This window comes from Pantherophis guttatus, chromosome 13 (assembly GCF_059756535.1).
Source record: "Pantherophis guttatus breed Tessera chromosome 13, ASM5975653v1, whole genome shotgun sequence".
Taxonomy (NCBI): domain Eukaryota; kingdom Metazoa; phylum Chordata; class Lepidosauria; order Squamata; family Colubridae; genus Pantherophis; species Pantherophis guttatus.
Window position 1 is genome coordinate 2,570,205 of NC_142075.1, and position 18,610 is coordinate 2,588,814.

At 42.6% G+C, this 18,610-nt stretch overlaps 1 long non-coding RNA gene and 1 other non-coding gene across 2 annotated transcripts in view; one reads left to right on the forward strand and one right to left on the reverse strand.

The window, feature by feature from the left end:
- The window catches only part of LOC148112134 (uncharacterized), a 36,312-nt gene extending 24,800 nt beyond the window's left edge, over positions 1-11,512 (forward strand). Inside the window, exon 4 of the long non-coding RNA XR_015729761.1 lies at positions 11,376-11,512. This is a non-coding gene — a long non-coding RNA (uncharacterized LOC148112134). The remainder of the gene's footprint in view (positions 1-11,375) is intronic.
- On the reverse strand, positions 338-449 carry LOC117676251 (U6 spliceosomal RNA). Its single transcript, XR_004594377.1, has one exon. It is a non-coding gene; the product is annotated as a U6 spliceosomal RNA (small nuclear RNA).
- Positions 11,513-18,610: the final 7,098 nt, after the last annotated feature.

Genomic DNA, 18,610 nt, shown 5'->3' on the forward strand with positions numbered 1-18,610 from the left:
ACTTTTAATGTCCATTCTTCAATAGTAGGCAAATCTTCCTTCTTCCAATATTGCGCCACCAAAAGTCTAGCTGCAGTTATTAAATTTAGTCTCTATAACCGTACAATCTGTGATTATACCCAACAAAAACAATTGTGGAGTAAACTTTATCTTCTTTTTAAGAATATTTTGGATAATCCACCATATTTTAATCCAAAATGCTTTAACCTTTTTACAAGTCCACCATATATGATCGTAAGCGGCATCATCACAATCACATCTCCAACACTTAGATTGTAAATTCGGATACATACAAGCCAACTTTTTAGGATCTAAATGCCATCTATAAAACATTTTAAAAAATATGGAACGCTTCACGAATTTGCGTGTCATCCTTGTGCAGGGGCCATGCTAATCTTCTCTGTATCGTTCCAATTTTAGTATATGTGCTGCCGAGCTGTGATATGCATGGGCACAGGTAAGGCCTGGGCTTCATATTCTATAGATACACAAGCCCTGACCCAAGGTGGAGGAAGTGACCCTGCCGCCGAGGGTGGCAGGCTGAAAAGAAACAAAAAGGGACTCTGTCCTCCACAGAGAAGAGGTCCATTTAACATATATGCAGAGAGCCCTCCATAGTCCAATGTATGCCAAATACGTTCCAAACGGTGTGAAGCCTCAGGGCACAAATTGGGCAGAATCAACTCCTGAGCCCTATGAAACCAAATGTTGACCTTTGGAAGGAACATAGGGTCAAGGCATCAGCATGTCAGCGTGGAAAACACAGAGATCCCCCCTGGTGGACAGAGCCGCCAGCTCAGATATGTGCCTAGGTGATAGCCATCAAAAATGCCACCTTTTAGGAAAGAAATTTCAAACTAACCTCCCGTAGGGGTTCAAAGGGACCCCGGGTAAGGGCAGTTAAGACTTTGTTTAAGTCCTACATGGGAAAGTGGTGAACCATGGGTAGTCAAAGGTTGGAAGCCCCCTTGAGGAACTGTCAAACTATTGGATGCCTTGACAGGGAATCCCTGGTTCCACAATAAGAATGGAAGAAAGGGCTGCCACCTGTCTCCGAAGAGTATTAGGGGCCAACCCAGCATCCAAACCCACTTGAAGAAAGTCCGAAACCTGAGCCACAGAAACTTCAGTGGGAACTAGATTCCCTTTCTTGCACCAGGTACAAAATGACCGCTATGTAGCATTATAGATATGGTTGGTGGGACATCTGGATAGTGGAGATGACTTTGGAAGATAATTTGTCCTCCCTCAGTAGGCCCCGCACCAAGCGGTTAGTTGAAACCACTTCAGGTCTGGGTCTAACACTCCCTGGCTGGGGGAGATCCTGTCCCGAGGCAACCTCCAGGATCAGACCACTGAGAGAGCCACAAGATCTGCAAACCAAGGTCTCTTGGGCCAATGAGGAGCCAGAAGTAAAAGTTCTGCCTTCTCCTCCAAGAGCTTCTGGATGACTCTGGGAATCAGAGGAAGAGGAGGGAAGGCAAATAGGAGCCCTGATGGCCACGGACTCCGCAACGCATCCACTGCTTCCGCCTCCAAAGATGGGAACCTGGAGAAGAACCTCGGTACTTGACAGTTGTCCCGTGTGGCGAACAGATCCACCACCAGGAGTCTGAAGTGATCTGTCAAAGCCCTGAACAGAGATGGATCCAAACGCCACTCTGCCTGGTCGACTGAAGTCCAACTGAACCAATCCACCTGGACGTTCGCCACTCCTGATATGTGGTCCGCTCGGATGGAAGACAAATGAGACTCCACCCAGAGAATCAGCTGCTCTGACTCTTGCATCAGAGCAAGGGGTCCCCCCTTGATGATTTATGTGAGCCTTGGCAGCCATGTTGTCCATCAGCACTAATATGTCCAACCCTGACACAAGGGACTCAAAACTCTTGAGAGCCAGATGGACGGCCTGCAGTTCCAGCCAGTTAATGTTGTGTGAAAGATCCTCCAGAGACCACTGACCTTGAGCCATGTGGGATCCGAGATGAGCACCCCAGCCAAAGAGGCTGGCATCGGTCGTCAGGGTGATATGATGAGGCTCCCAGAACCTGCAACCCTGGGCAATGGCGTCGGAAGACCACCGTGTGAGAGAAGACCAGACCACTGGTGGAACCTCCACTCGTACTGGAGACATGCTGCACCGAGCTTGTTGGAATGGAAGGAGAAACCACTGCAGGGCCCTGCTGTGGAGACGAGCCCAAGGTGTGATGCTGAAACACGACACCATCTTTCCCAGCAGCTGAGAGAGAAGCAGCAGGGAAGAGGCATGATCCAACGGGACTCTGACTACCAGGTCCTTCAGGCTGGATTGACAGTCCAGTCAATCACCCTTGACTCCACTGTGTCTATTATTGCCCCTAGATGGAGCAAAAGCATTGTCAGGGATCAGATGACTTTTGGAATAGTTCACTGAGAAGCCATGACATTGGATGACCTGTATGGTGGTATCTAGGTCCTATCTGGCTCGGGATACTGAACTGGACTGGATGAGGATGTCGTCCAGGTAGAACTGTATACGGACAGGTAGAGTCCGGAGATGGCCCACCAAGGCAGCCATCAACTTGGTAAACACCCTTGGGGCGGAGGACAGGCCAAAAGGTACTGATACTGTTTTCCCATATATTGAAAACGGAGAAATTGTCTGTAATCTGGATGAATGGGGATATGCAGGTAGGCCTCCATGAGATCCACTGATGTGAGGAGATCGCCCTTCTTGATGCCCTCCAGAATGGAGTGGAGAGACTGCATCTTGAACCTGCAATACAAGGTCTTGAGATCGAGAATTGCCCTCCAACCCCCCAAGGACTTCGGAACCAGGAACAGTCTGGAATAAAATCCCTGACGGTGGTGTGCCTTCAGAACCAGCTGAATGGCTTGAATGGACAATAAGTGTGTTATGGTCGAATCCATGAGGCGCCACTTCACCTAATCCTGTGACACGGAACAGCGGATGAAGAACCTCAGAGGGTTGGACAGGAATTTCAGGGAGAGGCCCGACCTTACCGTCTCCCTTACCCAAGAGTCCGAAGTGGAAGCCTCCCACTGGTCAGCAAAGAGAGCCAGCTGGTCCCCTATGGGAAGCTGGGAAGAGCAGTCATTTGGACTGTCGATAGGGACAACCGCCCCGAAAGGAATGTTTGGGTGGATAACGGTGCCCTTTTCTGCCCTGCCTGTCCTGACCCTGTCTGAAGGCAAATTGTCTCTGCAATCGTTGCCCCCCAAAACCACTGTCCACTCCCCAAAAGGAAAAGGGACGAAAATACGGACTCGGGTGGACCTCTGCCCATCTGGTCAAATTAGGCATAATCTTGCATTTGTCCAGAGACTCCACCAGGATAAGGTCTAGGCATTCACCAAATAATTTCTCTCTCTTATAAGGGGAAGAAGCTAGTCTCCACTTGTTCCTAGCATCAGCCTGCCACTGGTGAAGCCACAGGAGGTGATGAGAAGTGAAGATCCAATAGCCTTAGTGTCAGCGTTCCAGAAAACCCCCACTCCAAGTAAAGACGCAGAAGCAAGCATTTTCCAAAGTTCTCTTTACTAGAATAGGTAAACTGGCACATCTGGAAAAACCTGAATCTGAGAGATCCAGGTTTTCCCTCAGTAAATCAAAACCCCCATCCCCTCACTCCTCAGTCAATCACATGCTCCAATCAACATCTCATCTCGACTCAGCACTCCAACCATTCCTTCTTCAGATGCTGGATCGCCGTGACGTTGACCGACAAGAGGAATGCTATTATGTCTACAAACAACCCCTCTACTAAATCCCCCCTCCTACTTTCCCACACATGAGAAGGTGGCAGCATGGAAGCTTCCGGCCTAATATGGCTTCCAATGCTGACATTTAGATGCAAATCAAGATGCATTTTGTGTCGCATCAGCAGAAAACTCCACTGCTGCTATGATCTTGTTGAGATCTTGGTGGGATCTGATATCTGTGACTGGGAGGTGGTCCTGTAATTGCCTTAATTAGAGCAAAGAAGCCCTGTTAAAAAATGATGCAGCAGAGGCCACCTTAACAGCTCAGACCGCAATCTGATGGGCCTTGACCAGAGATTGCTCCAATCTCTTATCCTCTGGACAGAGATGTTCCTCCAGAGGACCTGGTAGGTTGGATGAGGCCTAAAGAGTCCAACAAATGATGGTTGGTCAGGTAAAAGATCCTCATCATCAGATAACTCAATATCACACTGCATCTCCTCCCCTGAAAGGGAGGCCTGGCCAGAAGATGCCTGGGAACACTCCGGATCCTGAAAGGGAAGGGAAGATCCCAACCCTTGTTAACTATGATGGAAAGATTGAGCTCTAGAAAAATCAGAAATCATAGCAGCAGATATTTGTTGTAATCCTGTTTCAATGCCCTGACTTATAGCATTAGTAATCAAGGTGGACAATTTTTTTTTATTTTTTTTTATTTGATTTATATGCCGCCCTTCTCCGGAGACTCAGGGCGGCTTACAATGTGCTCAGCAATAGCCTTCATCCTTTTGTATATTTATACAAAGTCAGCTTATTGCCCCCACAACTGGGTCCTGGATCTGGATATTGAGTGTCACCCAGCTGACCAGGCTGTAAGCCTGCAGAAATGGGGGTGGATGAAGCCCCAGGTGAAGGAGACCTGTGTTCCACTTGTTGCTCCCAAGGACCGATGGTCCAAGAGCAGGCATTGCTCCAAAAAGCAAGTCACTGCCACTGGGCAAGGCAGGAGCCTGTGCTGAGTCCCCATCTGGAGACCAGGCAGATGGAGGAGCTTCCTCTGGAATAGCAGATAGCTCCTGTATCCCCTCAGAGGCAACCTGGGCCCTAGAGAGATCCTTGTTCTGGGAACTCTTCCCTTTCGTTACAGCCTCCTCTACAGCCACCTCAGAAGATTTTCTGAAGTGCCTTTGCAGAGGCCTTATGCTTTTGCTTGGACCCCCGTTTAGAATGCTTTGAAGGCTGGGAATAAGGCTTCTGAACTCAAGAACGAGCCATGCCCTGCCCAAGGGATTGGGCCTGTGAGTGCTGCCTGTGAGGTCCTCAGCGGAGTGACCTCTTGCTACCCCCGCGGCCCTCAGCGGGCTCAGGCTGAATCACTCTTCACGCTGGAAAGAAACTAAAGGTTTACCTGATAGAAAGTCAAACCTCAGCAAGTAGAAAATACAAATAAAAACCTTTTCCCCCAGGAAAAAACAGTCAGTGAATGAACAGCTCAGAGAAAACACGTCTGTCCAGTTAGACTGAGTCTAAAACTCTGGCAAAAAGCAAAAAGAAAAAGCATGGCTTAACAATTTGCAGACTCAGTCCCAGCAGTTAACAGACGGAGTTAACCCATTCCTGATTGCTGTTTCCTCCTTGATGGAGAATTGGTTGCAGTATTCCAGGTGTAGTCTTACTAGGGTTTTATAAACTGGCACTAATACTTCACGTGATCTTGATTCTATGCCTCTGTTTATACAGCCCAGGATTGTATTAGCTGCCACACACTGCTGGCTCATATTCAAGTGATCATCCACTAGGACTCCAAGGTCCCTCTCACTGTTACTGTTTTTGAGCCAGGTCTCGCCTAATCTGTACTTATACCTTTGTGCACACTCCACACTGAAATTCATTTTGGTGGATAGGGCCCATTGTTCAAGTTTGTCAAGATCTTTTTGGATCCTGAGCTTGTCTTCTGGGGTATTGGCTATTCCTGCCAGTTTAGTGTCATCTGCAAATTTGATGAATTTCCCTTCTATTCCCTCTAAGTCATTTATGAAGATATTCAAGAGTACGGAACCTTGTGGTACCCCACTACTTACTTCTCTCCATGTAGATGTAGTACCATGAAAGACTACTCGTTGAGTATGATTTGTCAACCAGTTAAAATCCATCTGGTGGTGGTGATGTCTATTCCACATTTTTCTAGTTTACCAAGAAGTAGGTTGTGGTCTGCTTTGTCAAATGCCTTACTGAAATCCAAGTATACTATGTCCACTGCATTTCACTGGTCTACTAATTTAGTCACTTTATCAAAGAATTAAATAAGACTGGTTTGGCATGATCTATTTTAAACAAACCCATGCTGGCTACTAGTTATAACTGTATTTGCTTCTAGTTGTTCACAGATCTCTTTTTTGATTATCTTTTCCAGGATCTTCCCAGGTATTGATGTTAGACTGATTGGTCTATGATGGCCAGAGGTGGCACGCAGAGCCCTCTCTGGCCATCAGCTGCTCTTCCAGGTTCTGTCGTGCACATGCGTGCCGGCCAGCTGGTCTTCACTGGATACAGTATTTTAGGTGTGGTCTAACTAAGGCTTTATAGAGTGGTATTAGTACCTCACTTAACCTTGATTGTATCCCTCTGTTAATGCATTTTAGGATTGCATTGGCTTTTTTGGATGCACACTGCTGGCTCATATTGTCCACTGCTGGTTGTCCACTAAGACTCCAAGATCCCTCTCATAGTTACTGCTATTAAGCCTGGTTTCACCCAATCTATATGTGTACTTTTGGCACTGTTTTTCCGCAAACCTCTACACCAAACTTCTATGCCAAACTGTCAAAGTGCAAATTTTACAAGACCCATCTCCACTACCTGGCCTATCAGATATTAGCAGAGGGGGTGGAAATAGACTCGGGAAAAGTGAAAGCTATCCTAGAGTGGGAGCCCCCTCAGACCCACAAGCAGCTACAAAGGTTCCTAGGGTTCATGAACTTCTACCAGCAATTCATCCCCTCATTCCCCAAGATAGCTTTACCAATCACATTGTCCAATTATGAGAGTCCTTTTGTTATGGGAACAGTCCATCTGTTTCTCAAGCACTTGCAGTGGTGACCTTGATGGTTGCCATGCTCTCACGATTTCCAGATACGTTCTCGGCATTCCATTTCCCCCTTCCCTCCCCCCACTTCATTGGCAAGTTAAAAAACATTAAGGTTTGAAAGAAGCAAAGCGATTCAATCTTGACACTATGTTTACAATGGCAATGTATGTTTGAGCACGCCAAAAGTTGGTAATAGAATAGCAAAAATGGATCCTTTCAGGATAGAAGTCATCAATAGCAGAGCTTTGAAATCTACAATAACAGTTTCACTTTTCTCCAAAGCGACCTTGCAAAAGCATCCATCCTTTTTCTTTTTTTACAATGTCACCAATGTGACCCTTTAATTTTTTTTTCAGTAGGTGAACACAGAAATTCCATTTGGAACTGCATTATTTTTTTAAATGCAGAGAAGGCTTTTGACAATTTTAACTAAGTCTAGTTATCAATTTCTTGGTTAAAGTTTTGGAAGATGTGGATTTTAGTGAGAATTTTATAAAATGGGTGAAATTGATTTATAGTTCACAGATAGCACAAATAATAGAGATTTAATCAAAGCATGTGAGATACAAAAGGAACAAGACAAGGTTTCAGCATGGGAGGTCAGCAATTTAAGGCTGCTGTTGGAAGAGCCCAAAATGTCTACAGAATGCTACAGTATCTCTGTAATTCTCTGTCTCTGGTGTTGCACTCTTTTTTGTGATTGTTAAGCATCTCACAAGCAAGTGTAAATTGGTCATTTGTGTTCCTTCTGAGTTGCTGACATTGTGGTTAAGGGAAGCAAGATTTGGGTCAGCATTCCAAATACTTTGTTTCTAACCAGTAGTTGCCTGCACATATACACAATTCTAATCTGCAGATAGCCTTTTTTAAGAGCAACCAAATGATCCCTTCAGAGGACTGTGTATAAGGCTTAAATGAGCCCAGCCAGTTGGTGTATTATGTCAGCAATGAGGCTGAAGCTCCTACAATAAAACCAAGAACAAGCAATATTTGCCCAGTCTCTCTCCAAATCTGGCTGCTTCATTCCACAGTGATCGCCTTTAAGGGCCTGCCACTGTAGAGCCAGAGAATTTCCCAACTCTGTTTGTGCTCCTTCACTTGCTCCCACATCTGCAGAATTATCTGACAGTGAGGGCTTCTCCCTTGGATGTTTTATTTCATGTGAACATTTTAAATGGTAATGCTTTTTTGACCCAGTCTGCAAGGGCATTCATTGCCAGTTGCAGCAAAGCACTGAAGCATTTTGTATCCCTGAAAGATTAAATAGGTTGTGTGACAGAATTTTCTATGCCAGAATAGTTATGGTGTCTTCTTCTCTTCTGGAATGGGTTCTCATCTTAAAAGGGTCAGGAAGAAGCCAGGAGATGTTGCTGAATCAAAAGGGCAAATAATCTCTTGGTATTTTAAAGATAAACACCTTCCTTGAAGCTCATGGCTGCATTTCATCTGGTTCAAGAGATTTCGTTCAAATTTACAAGCCAACCCCAAGGAAATTGCCATGCTTAGAAATTTTAATTAGACAGACAATTCAAGATTGTCAACTGGTTTGCCCTTGAGCTTTTCATTTACTTTGGTCTGAATGCTGAACAGCAGGCTCCTATAATTGTATTTTCTAAGAGCCTGAGATTTCCTGCAGCCTAGTGCCATCCTTGGAAATAAAGACAGTAGATATAAATATGTACATATGCCCCCAGGTAATTAATTAAAATTGTAAAGTAATAAATCAGGCAGGCAAGGACTGCCTGATTTATTCCTGGACAATGTTGTGTGTTATGATGGAGTACTGTTTGTGAGAAATGCAAGATGGAACAAGTGGTGTGCAATTCCCATCCTGTGTGGAATATTGGAAAGTACTTTCCCTGGCTTTGCCTGAATCAATAGGCATCCAGAGTGTGGAACATTCCTAGCTGTACCGGGATTGATGAAGTCAGGTATTTTTGCAGGCAAAGCAGAGGCCCCCATCCCCAAGTGTTGTGGTTGTTCAATCCAAATCATGTCTGATTCTTTGCAATGCTATGGACCATAGCATGCCAGTCCCTCCATATCCTCCACTGTCTACCCAAGTCTGCCCAAACTCATGCCGACTTCATCAGTGACACTATTTAAGCATCTTCTGCTGTCCCCTTCTCCTTTTGCCTCTCCAAGATTAGCCCCAGATTGTGCAGACACCCTGACATGAGTGTCACTAGTACACTCTTGATCCATCTGGAGAGGTGCAGGGAAATGGTTCAGTCAGTGCCTGCTAGGAGGCTAGCATAATAGTAGGCTAGGAGTGCAATAACATTGGACATGGTTTTCTGTATGTTGTGCTGCCTCATCTCTTGGTTTGAAGATATGCTTGACTTCAGTGGGATTGGAAATCACATTCTAGCCAGTCTCCAGATAGGGAGACAATAAGGAACGATGGCCCAGCTTTCTTAGCTGGAATGTCAGGGAGATCCAAGTTCTCTTTGCTACATGCGTGCAAGCACATCAATTGAGGCCACTGAACATCAAATGAAGGGCAGTAGCTGAATGTCAACTGAACAGCGCCATCCTCTGCTGGAATTTCTGAACTGCAAGGAGTTGATAGGGTGCCTCTGCTAGACCTGATCATAAGTGGTTGAAGAGGTAAAAGGAATGAGCACCAACTGGGATTTGCAGCACAACAGAGGGAATCTGGAACATAATCATGCTAAATTTTGAAATGCTAAATTTCAAAAGAGCAAATTTTAAAATCCTTAGAAAAGAAATTAATTGCAATCCCAGAAATTTTCTGACAGTGAGAACAATCAACCAATGGAACAGAAGTTGCCTTCAGAAGTTGTGGGAGTTTCATCACTGGAAGCTTTCAAGAAGAGACTGGACAGCCATTTGTCAGAAATGGAGTAGGGTCTCCTGCTTGGGCAGAGGGTTGGACTAGATGACCTGCAAGGTGCCTTCCAATTCTGTTAGTCTGTTAAATGAATTCAGACAGTGCTGGCTCAATGGCCTTGAAACGGAGATGGGCACGCACTGCCAACTATTGTTGGCAGTGACTAGCGGAGCAAAATCTATAGGGCTCCTTTACCTTTTACCTCATCTACTAGGTCTTCAATCTCTTGTACATTGATGACTTTGAATTGAAAGCCTGCAAATATTAGGATTCAGACATTTTTCATGAGCACAAAGTATTACTTCATCTATCAGGACAATGTAGAAAGTTTCACAGGAAAGAAGCTAGCATGTCCCTCAGAAATAAATCATTTCCACATGAAACATAAATGGCCTCATAAATATGCATTTATTAGCGATGTTGATGTCTAGTGATGTTGAGGTAAAACTAATTCTGAGATCTTCAGGCCCCAGTTCATAGTATTAAACAATGATTTTCCAAGCCAAACCCCCAGGCGTCCACATAGACCAAGTAAACAAGTTCTCTTTCTTATGGAAACCATCTGCCTCAACTACACATCTGCTAAAATGTCCTTGAAAAGTTTCCAGACTTTCAGAAGATTCAGTGGAGCTGTAGAACTTTCATTTCTCTAGTTAACCCATTTGTAACCAACCCTTGCACCCTTCCTCTAATGACAAGTTGAAACGATGAGCTGCCAAAGTTTCACTCTTGACTGGCAGCTCCTCAAATACTAGAATACTGCTATCATATCACACACACCCCCAGTCCTCCTTTTCTCTAAACTAGCCATACCCAATTCCTGCAACTGCAAATGTTTTTGTCTCCAGGCCTTTAATCATCCTCTTCTCTGCACTTTTTCCAAAGTCTCAGCATCTTTTTTGTAATGTAATGACCAAAACTGGATGCCATATTCCAGGTGTGGCCTTATATGGCATAGCAATAGCAATAGCACTTAGCAATAGTACTTCAAATTATATACCACTTTACAGTGCTTCACAGCCCTCTCTAAGCAGTCTTACAGAGTCAGCCAGTTGCCCCCAACAATCTGGGTCCTCATTTTACCCACCTCGGAAGGATGGAAGGCTGAGTCAACCTTGAGCCTGGTGAGATTTCAACTGCCAAGTTAGCAGAAGTAGCCTGCAGTACTGCAGTACTTAAAAGTTTTATAAAGTTGTACTAATACAGGTGATTTTGATTCTATGCCTATGTTTATACAACCAAGGATTGTATTCCAATCTGGTCAATAGCCTTTAGGAAGATAGTGCTCTGTATTTTTCTGTGGTGGTTTTGTTATTTTTTGTTACTGAGCTTTTAGAATTGTCTTTTTATATTTTTATTGTGAGCTGCCCAGAACTGGGCCAGTCTTGTAAAAGAAAGCACTTAGTACAGATGCTGCCTGAATGCATACTATGATAATTGAAAGTTCTGCTTGACTCAGAGGAGAAAGATACCTGGATGCTCATGAAAGGGGAAACAGCAGGGCAGAAGGGGAGATTGTTGCTCAGAAGGGCCCAGTTCAATTTGGCAGATTAATGGATTTGCAGGAATCCCAAAGAGCCATCTGCAGCCAATTTAAGAGAGAAACATTTGCAAAAGCTGATCCCTCTCTCATGTACCTGTCCAAATCTGCTTGCCATCTTTTGAAGTTTCTGTGGCTTCATGAAAGGTGACATGACAATTTTTTACATTTCTTTTGAACTTCTTGAACAGGTTTACTGAATCAAGCAATCAAGGTTCATATTTAACTGATCATCCACCAGGAGTCTCCATGGTTCCTCTCACAATTATTGTTTTTGAGCCAAGTTTCACCTACTTTCCTGTCTAAGGTAAATCTTGCTTTTCTCCACATTAAATTTTATTTTGTTGGCTTGGACTCATTACTCTGTCTGTCCAGATCATTTTGGATGGTGAATTTATCTTCTGGGGTGTTGGCTATTCCTGCCAGTTTAGTGTCATCTGCAGATTTGATGAGTTCTCCTTCTATTCCCTCATCTAAGTCATTTATAAAGATATTGAAGAGTATTTGGCCTAAGACGGAACCTTGTGGTACCCTACTGCTTATTTCTTTCCATGTATTACTGTAAGGAAATAGATATACTGAAATACTAGAATTAGTAGAAACTTGTTATTTGTTTCCTGCAATATATATGATATATGATGTCTTTATATATCTGCATGCTGTAAATATTTGTTTCCTGTGACACAGACATATATATTATGCCCTTTGTAGTTATAACACAAACATGCCACATTGACTAACTTCCTGGACTGTTATTGGGGTCTGTTGTGAAGTATCTGCCATTTGTCAAACTATACGTTCCACCTTTTGATCAGAGCCTTATCTCTCCCCCCTTCCCCCCGCCCAGAACATATCATATTGGAGATGCTAACACTCAATCTGTGTTGAGTTCCATTCCCTTCACACCAGGAGTGAAATGCTCCTGGTTTGGACCGGATCTGGCAGTGATGGTGGTGGGTGGTTCGGAGAACCGGTAGCAAAAATCCCTGCCCCCCCCCCTCCATGCCCAGCTGAGTTGAAGAGGTTTTAGAAAAAATGCTTTTAAAAGATAAAAAAAAGCCTCTGACGATCACAGCTGAGCAGCGCGATCGTCAAGAGGCTTTTTTTTTTACTTTTAAAAATAAAAAAAAGATTGCGCGCCACAGCTGATCACCCCTTACCGCATGCCTCCTTTTGGGCTGAACTGCGCGTGCGTACCTCACATTTGGTGCGTGGTGTACACTGCGCATGTGCAGCCAGCGAACCGGTAATAAACTGGTTCAGATTTCACCACTGCTTCACATCAAGGGGTCAAGGGGTCAATTGTGAGAACAAAGGAAAGAGGTAATGATGCTCATTAAGAGGCTCTACCCTTTTCCAGGGGATACACAAACCAAATTCCAGGGGATTCACAAATCAAAGATGCCAGAATTGGAGGTTTATGACATTCCTAAACAATATAAAAGGGATTCACATTCCCTCTCTTCTTCTGTAGTTCTTCCCTGCATGTATCTTGTATATGTTTGGAACAGCTAACCATTTAAGCTTGATCAAAATTAAATGCTATTTTATTCAAGTCTCTGTTTAAGTTTCTTGTTTGCATTAATGACCTTAAACATATTATTATTGGATCTTACATTACCATTAAGGACGACTCATTGAGTACGGTTATCAGCCAGTTACAAATTGATCTGGTGGTGATGCTGTTTATCCCACTTTTTTCTAGCTTACCAAGAAGTAAGTTATGATCTACCTTGTCCAATGCCTTGGTGAAGTCTAAGTATACTTATGTCCACAGCATTTCGCTGTGACAGCATTTAGTCACTTTGTCAAAGAATGAAATAAGATTGGTTTGGCATCATCTGTTTTTAACAAACCCGTGCTGACTTCTAGTTATAATTTTATTTGTTTCTAGATGTTTGCAGATATGTTTCTTGATTATCTTTTCCAGTATCTTCCTGGGTATTGATGTTAGGCTGATTGGTCTGTAGTTTCCTGGATCTGTTCCCCCCCACCTTTTTTTTTTTTGAAGAGGTGAACCACATCAGCCTTTTTTCAATCCTCAGGTACTTCCCTGGTATTCCAGGATTTTTGAAAGATATAGTACAATGGTTCTGAGAAGTAATATGCCAAGAGGAAAGAATGGAGAATCTAGTACAGCACAAGTGTTGTGGCAGTTCTTGGTAAAACCAAGCTTCTTGGCAGAAAAGCAAGAGTGAAATCACACAGAGAAAAAAGAAAACCTCCTAAGTAGGATCCAGCAGTGTCCAGCAGCTGCTAAAAAAGCCAGTGCAGTCGTAGGCTGCATCAACAAGGGCATAGTATCAAGATCATACAAAGAATGGAATGAAACAGATTGCAGATCTGTTTTTTATTATTATTTTCCAGTATCTTCCCAGGTATTGATGTTAGGCGGAGTGGAGTGGAGTGGAGTGGAGTAGCGTAGCACAGAACAGAACAGAACAGAACAGAACAGAACAGAACAGAACAGAACAGAATTCTTTATTGGCCAAGTGTGATTGGACACACACAAGGAATTTGTCTCTGGTGCATAAGCTCTCAGTGTACATATAAGCAACAAGTGATAATCATAATAATAAAATTCAATCAACATAAATCATAGATACAACACTCAGTGATAGTCCTAGGATACTAAAGCAATCAACATAAACCATGAGATAGAACAGGTTATAGTCATAAGATTCTAAGGAAATAGGTAATTGGACAGATTAGGATAATAAATAATACAGCCCTACTAGATGGCTTGACATCCCAGGGCATACACAGTGTTGTGGGAATTTGTTTTCTTAATAGAGTTATAGCATGGGCGAAAAAATGTCTTTTTGTCTGGATGTTTTGGTGTGCAATGCTCTATAGCAGTGATGGTTAACCTTTTCGGCGTCAAGTGCCGAAACTAGAGCATGCACATGTGCGCCAGAGCTCCAGAACCCGGAAGAGAGCAGCTGGCCGGTGCCCTTGTGCGCAGCAGCCAGCTGCTCTTCCAGGTTCCGTTGCACACTGGCCAGCTGCTCTCTTCTGGGTTCTGGTGCACACATGTGCACCAGCCAGCTGGAATGTGCACACCAGAACCCGGAAGGGAGCAACTGGCTGGTGCACATGCCCACAGGGCTCTGCATGCCACCTCTGGCATGCGTGGCATAGGTTCGCCATCACGACCCTCCCCATTTTGAGGAAAGAAGTTGAAACAATTTATGTTCCAGGATATGAGGGGTCTGTAGATATTTTCACATCCCTTTTTCTATAGGCCCTCACCGGAAGGCAGGCTGGTTGCAACTGTTTTTTTCTGAAAGTCCTAACTATCCATTGAAATCAGTGTCTGTCTTTTTTTTTTTATTGAAAAAGTTTTAAAACAATACACATTTTCCCCACAACCCCCCCTCCCAACCCTCCCTCCCCCTCCCCGACTTCCCAGAGCAGAACACAAGGTATTTCTATTGACCTTTAACAATAAACTAAATTGCATAACCAATCATAAAACTAACACCCCTAAAAAAAATTTCTTAACCCCCCATATATAAAATCCTATTTCTTAAACATAATACTTCTAATAACAGTTATATAACACTTATACAAATAAAAGAAATCATTCGTAAGCTATTTGATATTTTTTGGTCTGATACTTATTTTGTATATAATCAATCCATCTTCTCCAATCCTGTATGTACCTTTCTTGTGTGTGATCCTTCAGATATGCTGAAATTTTAGCCATTTCAGCTAAATTAGTTACTTTCAATATCCAGTCATCAATAGTAGGCAAAAAGTCCTTCTTCCAGTGTTGTGCTACCAACAATCTTGCTGCTGTTATCAAGTTCAAAATCAATTTAGTCTCTGCAACTGTACAGTCCGTAGTTATACCCAATAAGAACAACTGTGGAGTAAATTTCAGTCTCTCTTTAAAAATATTCTGCATCACCCACCAAATCTTTATCCAAAATGCTTTGATTTTACTACAAGTCCACCATATATGATAATAAGTTGCATCATCACAGTCACATCTCCAACATTTAGCTCACACATTAGAATACATACATGATAATTTTTTAGGATCTAAATGCCATCTATAAAACATTTTATAAAAATTTTCTCTTAGATTTTGTGCTTGTGTAAATTTCACATTTCTAATCCAAATCTTTTCCCAAGTCTCCATCATTACTGGCTCTTGAAAATTTTGTGCCCATTTAATCATACAGTCTTTAACCAATTCCGTCTCAGAATCTATTTCCAATAAAACGTTATACAACCTTTTAATATGCATTTGTTTTTGATCTCTAATTTGTTTTACCAAATTCTCCTCATTTTGATGAGGGTTTTTTGATCTTCCTTCCATCTAGCTTGAAGTTGACCATACTGAAACCATGTATAAATTATACCTTCTTCTCTCAGTGTATCTAAAGATTTCAAATACATTACCCCCCTTTCCATAATAAGAAGCTCTTTATAGGTAATCACCTCCTGTTTTTGTTCTATACTTATATTTTCTATTGCATGTCTAGGATTTGCCCATACAGGTATCTTATAATTTAACTTATATTGATATTTTTTCCAAACCCTCAACAAAACATTTCTTAATATATGAACCTTAAATACTTTATCCACTTTTTTATCATATAACAAATAAGCATGCCATCCATATAACAAATCATAACCTTCTAAATTCAAATTTCTCCCCTCAGTTAAATAAAACCAATCACTAATTTGTGATAAGACCGCTGCTTCATAATATAATCTTAAATTAGGCATTTTAAGACCCCCTCTTTCACGTGTATCTTGTATAATTTTCATTTTTATTCTGGGTTTTTTCCCAGCCCAAATAAAAATATTAACACCTTTCTGCCACCTTCTCAGATTTTCATCTTTCTTAAGCACAGGTATCATTTGGAACAAAAATAAAAATCTTGGTAAAACATTCATTTTAATTGCTGCAATTCTACCCAATAAAGACAACTGTAATTTTTTCCAATTTTCCATATCCTTCTGTACCTTCTGCCAAAGTACCTCATAATTGTTTTTGTATAATTTTGTGTTTGAAGCTGCTATGTATACCCCTAAATATTTAACCTTTTTAACTATTTCAAAATCTGTTAATCTTACTAGTTTATCTCTTTCAAGTATAGTCATATTTTTAACTATCATCTTTGTCTTATGTGAATTGACTCTAAATCCTGATACTTTCCCGTACTGATCAATTATATCCAATATATATGGAACTGACTCTATAGGTTGGGATAAAGTAATAACCAAGTCATCTGCAAATGCTCTTAATCTATAATCTTGTTGTCTAATTACAATACCCTTCAACTTTTATGAATCACGTATCTTATTCAATAGTACCTCCAGAGTCAAAATAAATAATAGTGGGGACAGAGGACACCCCTGCCTTGTTCCTTTCTCAATTTTAAAAGCCTCTGTTAAACCTCCATTAACTATAATTTGTGCGGTTTGCTGCTGGTATATCGCTCTAATTGATTGTGAAAAATATTCCCCAAAGTGCATTTTCTCTATAAAATCAGTGTCTGTCTTGTTCGGTTGCTGTGCCAAACCAGACAGTTATAGAGGTGCAAATGAGACTCAATCATTCCTCTGTAGAAAATCAGCAGCTCCTTGGGCAGTTTGAGCTTCCTGAGCTGGCACAGGAAGAACATTCTTTGTTGTGCTTTTTGATGACATTTTGATGTTATATGTCCATTTTAAGTCCTGAGATATTATAGAACCTAGAAACTTGAAGGTTTTTACTGTTGATACTACTGTGTTGTCTAGTATTGCAAGTGAAGGTAGAATAAAAGGGCTTCTCCTAAAATCTACTATCATCTCTACAGTTTTGAGTGTGTTCAGATCAAGATTGTTCTGACTACACCTCTCGGCCAGTCCACCCAACTGCACTGGAAACAAGCCAACACCAGAACGGAATAAAGCAGTTGCAATCCCTTAATTAGGTTCAGCACAGCAAACACAGGCAGGAGAAAGGCACAAGCTGGAAACAAGGTTTAAAGTTAGCGCTACACGCAATCGCAGTGTAGCGCCTTTTATATACACAGCAATAAATCAAGTGGCAATTAAACAGTTAACATCACCCCTCCTTCCCCTAGCTGGCCTGAAGGAGGAGCACAATAAATCAATTAACAATCAAACAGTCAACATCATCCCTCCTTCCTCAAGCTGGCCTGTAGGAGGAGCGCGCCTCTGTTACAGCACAAGGCAGCGTCATCTGCAAACACCATGCCCCCCCCCATCTCCGATGAAAGAGTTTGCTTCGTTTTGTGTGCGGGTGGTAAAGACTTCTCAAACAGCTGATGACACGCCCCCGGAGAGTCCAACAGCTTGCCCCCTCCTCGTCGTCCTCCCTAGTGATGGCGAGACCCAACCGAGGCTCGACAACACCACTCTAACCAGCCAGTGAGATGAATACTTTGTACAATGGGGAATTTCTCATGATTATGTATATTTACATGGGTTACAAATGCATCCTTTTTCTGGGGGGTCAGCATGTCAAGAGTAAATCACTCTTTCACCTAGTTACTTCTTTGCTCTCAGCTTGACAACAATCAGGAATGTTGGAATGTCTGGGGAGGAAGGAATGCCATGACTATCTGCAGATCGCGAGACCCTGCTACCAACCGCAATGTCATGATGCGCAGGTGTTTGAACAAGGCAGGCCATTCTCATAACAAGAGGAGCTTATTTGATTGGACAACGCAATGAACTGAGGGGGATGGGCAGTGGGGAAAATAAGTTTTAACAATGTGGGTTTTTGCACAGGAACTTTAGAATTGGTTTCACTTCTACTGTGCCAATAGTGTATTTAATAACATTTACTTTTTGGGAAGAACTAATGGCCCAAGAGTTCTTGATTTGGATTTGCTAGCTGGACAGCTGACACCCTTAGACCTAAGCTTCAGCTTACCTCTGATCCATTAATGATAGAAGGGCAGCAGCATTTTGAAATCTGAGAGACACTGGATTCCTAAGTACCCTTCAGTACTTAGTGGCCTGGAAAGATTTCCCAACAGCTCACAATGAGTACGTTGAGCCCCTAAAAATTCTTCCCTAATCTGACAAAACCAAATGACATCTTTCCTGTTGTGTTTCTTCTCTCCCTGTTTGTTTTGTTCTACAGGGCTAGTGTTACTGTTCAGGGGAGCAACATGTCAGGTCCAGTATTATGTCTTGCCATTCTGTTGGAAGGAGAAAGGCTTGATGGCAAATTTTGGATGCTTTTGCTGTAACTGCTTGGGAATTAGGGAGGAGGATTGTCTGTGGAAACAGAATAGACTCCATCCCAGCCTGGTTCCAAGGCCGTTGTGCCCTGAGAGTGAACTGTTATCTGCCTAGCCCCTTGCAGTTCTGAAAGCAACCTTGTGGCATCACATTGGCTGCCTGTGGAGTGGTCAGGGGGATGGGATTTGGGGAAATGGAAGGATTGCTTTGT